Genomic DNA, 4,019 nt, shown 5'->3' with positions numbered 1-4,019 from the left:
AATATATTAATGTTGGATTTTTTTAATTTACCGATTTTTAAAATGTTAAATTATGTAAAATTACTCCAAATAATAATATTTTAGAGAGATTTTCCTTTTTATTTAAGATTTTGATATTCAAAAAGCTAAAAAACAAGGAGATGAAATATTAATGATATTAATGGGTCATAGGTTGAAGAAGAGGAGTGAGTGAAAATAAAAAGGGAGATGATTTATGCAACTCACTAATAGTTAGAACCTTATACCACTCTTTTGTTAATGATAGCTTGGTTCTTGTCCGAGAATAGTGGCCCTTAGGTTCTAAGTACATGGTTCTATGTGGTGGAGGACTGTAATTATTCTTATTTCTTTTCCTTTAGACACTCGGTGGTTAGGAGCAAATCGAACAAAGTGTTCGTCCAAAATTTTTAAAAGGGCCAAACCAGATTCGAACTGGTGACCTCTTGATCTGCAGTCAAATGCTCTACCACTGAGCTATGAACCCATTTTTACTGTTTTGTAATTTGTATGGTATTATTAGAGGCTTTTGAATGAAATATGATAATTGATTCTCGGTCCTCTTTGACAATTTTAGATACCTCCATATCCGATATTTGATGCGTCACGTTTCACTATGAGATCTTCCCTTGGGTCAATAAGACTTAAGTCGAGAGTTTATTTGACTAATGATTTGATTTTTTTGGGTTGTAGAGATATCCTTTACAAATCAAGACTTTGTATTATTTTCAAGACAGTCAAAAAGACATTTGTAAATATGCCTGATATCTTGAAGGATTGAAGACACATAATTGAGAGAACCTAAATTTGAGACAAACTCAATGGACCATTGAATGGGTTTTATAAGGCTCAAATAAATTTAAAATCCGAGAAAGCAGATTTGAGTTTGATATTATTTGATTTTGGGTATGGACACAACTAGCTGATTTCTTTTGATTGCATTAATGAATGTATGTAGATGTTTAAAGTGTTCATCTTAATGGTTTTAGAAAATATCAACACATCATCAATATAAACTATTGATATTTTTTGAAAGAATTGAAAATATCATTCATAATCATCTGAAATTCGGATGGAGTGCTTTTTAGCCTAAATCGCATGACGTTCCTCACATATTTTCTAAACTGGACATTAAATGCTATTTTATATTTGTCCTTTTAGGAAGTTAGAATTCTTCGAAATCCCAATTTCATATCGAATTTTATAAAAATATTTGACTATAAATTCTTTTTATCAAATCATTTTTTATTTGGTTTGGATATCTTATTTATTCTGAAACCTTATTCAAAGGTTTGTAGTTAATTACCAGTATCAGAATTTCTGGTTTCTTTTCAACATGTTGTTAACCTAAAATGTCAGACACGACCACATGCTCTTTGAAGACCTTATCAGCTTCCTCTGCAAAATATCACCTAAAATTTCAAAGTATTTAGTGTTTGATGCTTTTTGACTTAACCCTAGGGTTCTATTTACGGTGAACTTGTGATAATTTTTGTCAAATTATATATTTGAATACCTAATACATTAAGATATAATATCTTATTTAAATAATATTAAAATGTCGTAGAATATCATAATATATGTTTAATTAATATGAATCTCATTCAAATTTTAAATATATATTTTTATTTAATATTTATGATACACATCAATTATTTTACTGTTTAACATATCAAATACCTTAATATGTTTTGATATTATACTTCAAGACTATAGGAACTTACTCAGAGGACTTGAGAGTTACGTTGGCCCACAATGCATCTCATGGACAATGCAAAACTATGGTGGTGCTCGAAGGTGAGTTGTATAAAAAACTAGTCATGCACCAAAAAATCATGGGAAGACCATTGATGGAATTGAAGCAATCGACGCTCCCCTGGATGGGTTTTCAATCAAAGACCTAATGTTTGATGTTGACTCTTTTGATGAAAGAGACACATGATCGAAGAACAAGAAATGTGGCGGTAGCTCTGAGAACTCTATTACACTCATAAAAAAATGTGTCGAAGAGTTAGACATTACATAGAAGATCTTGCTTTCATCGAGGAGACCCGAGTTTGATTCTCGACATGAAATTTTATTTTCTTATTTCTTTTATTTTATAGTTTCATATTTAAACTTTACCTAGGTTTTGAGAAGCATTATAATGGATGAGTTCAATAGTATCTTAAATTCAAAAGACTCTTATGAACTTGGTTTGAGAGTCACTATAATGATCAAGTTATCTTAGATTAAAAAGACTTTTATGAACTTTGAACCTTTAATAGGGTTATGTCATAGATATTTGGTTCAATTTCAACAAGTAAGGTTGAGGTGATTCAAATGGTTAATGTGATAATCCGGTCATTTTCAAGGTCTCTTTTGTTGAACGCCATCATGGCTGAGATGACTGAGATGAGCACCCAAGTGAGTTTGACAAGGAGGGTCGTAGAGAACCCCACCCCAAGCCAAGCTCATTTTGGGCTTAACAAACTTAAAATCCAAAAACACAAAACCCTCAAATGGGAACTCAGATTCTAAGGAAGTAAAAAACTTTATTTTTGACGTAGAACAATACTTGAAGATTACACGAACTTGCTCGTAGGACCTAAGAGTTACGTTGGCCACAATGCATCTCATGGACGATGGCGCTCGAAGGTGGATGATATAAAAAATGGGTCATGCACCATAAACTCATGGGAAGATCGTTGATGGAATCGATGCAATCGACGCTCCCCTGGATGGGTTGCCAATTAAAGACCTGAGGTTTGATGTTGACTCTTTTGAAGAAAAAACCAACGATTGAACACCTCAAAATGTCGCGGTAGCTCTAAGAACTCTACCATACGACCTGAGAGTTGAGGGTTACAAGAACTTTCTCATACGACCTGAGAGTTACGTTAGCTGCAATGCATCTCATGGATGATGCAACACTATGATAGTGCTCGAAGGTGAATGGTATATAAAATGGGTCATGCACCATAAACTCATGGGAAGATCGTTGATGGAATCGATGCAATCAATGCTCCCCGGATGGGTTGCCAATCAAAGACCTAACATTTGATGTTGACTCTTCTGAAGAAAGAGCCACATAATCGAACAGCTCGAAGCATCCTGGTAGCTCTGAGAACTCTAACACACACAAGGAAGAATGTGTCGAAGAGTTAGACATTAAGCAAAAGATCATGTTAAAACTCTTCAGCGATCTGACAAAAGACTTCAGGACATTCTCACCAAAAATCCATTGTCATCTAGAGGTTAGGATATCTGGCTTTCATTGAGGAGACTTGGGTTCGATTCCTGTCAATGAATTATTATTTTTCTTATTTCATTTTATTTTACAGTTTCTATCTTAGATTAAAAAGACTTTTATGAACTTGGTACCTTTGTTAGAGTTATGTTATAGATATTTGGTACAATTTCAACAAGTGGGGTTGAGATGATTCAAATGGTTAATGCGATAATCCAGTCGTTTTCGAGGTCTCTCTTGTTGAACGACATCATGGTTGAGATGAGCAGGTGATTCAAATGGTTAATGCGATAATCCAGTCGTTTTCGCGGTCTCTCTTATTGAACGACATCATGGTTGAGATGAGCACCCGAGTGAGTTTGACAAGTTGGGCTGTAGAAAACCACAGCTCAAGCCAAGTTCATGTGGCCTTAAAAAACTTAAAATCCAAGAACACAACCCCTTAAATGGAAACCGGGATGCTAAGGAATTAAAAAGATTTATTTTTGACGTAGAACAATACTCGAAGATTACTGGAACTTGCTCATAGAACCTAAGAGTTACGTTGGTCGCAATGCATCTCATGGACGATACAAAACTATGGTGGCGCTCGAAGGTGAATGGTAAAAAAAAAGGGTCATGCACCATAAACTCATGGGAAGACTGTTGATGGAATCAATGCAATCGACGCTCCTCTAGATGGGTTGCCAATCAAGGACTCGATGTTTGTTGTTGATCCTTTTGAAGAAAGCGCCAAACGATCGAACAGCTCGAATAGTCTCGGTAACTCTGAGAATTCTATCACACACATGAA

The 4,019-nt window shown here is 34.6% G+C and overlaps 1 non-coding gene across 1 annotated transcript; it reads right to left on the bottom strand.

Moving 5' to 3' along the window:
• Positions 1-412: 412 nt before the first annotated feature.
• Positions 413-484, bottom strand: TRNAC-GCA. Its single transcript has one exon. It is a non-coding gene; the product is annotated as a tRNA-Cys (tRNA).
• Between the last annotated feature and the right edge of the window lie 3,535 nt (positions 485-4,019).

This window comes from Cucurbita maxima, unplaced genomic scaffold (genome assembly GCF_002738345.1).
Source record: "Cucurbita maxima cultivar Rimu unplaced genomic scaffold, Cmax_1.0 Cma_Scf00116, whole genome shotgun sequence".
NCBI lineage: Eukaryota > Viridiplantae > Streptophyta > Magnoliopsida > Cucurbitales > Cucurbitaceae > Cucurbita > Cucurbita maxima.
This window is presented reverse-complemented; position numbering and strand designations above follow the sequence as displayed.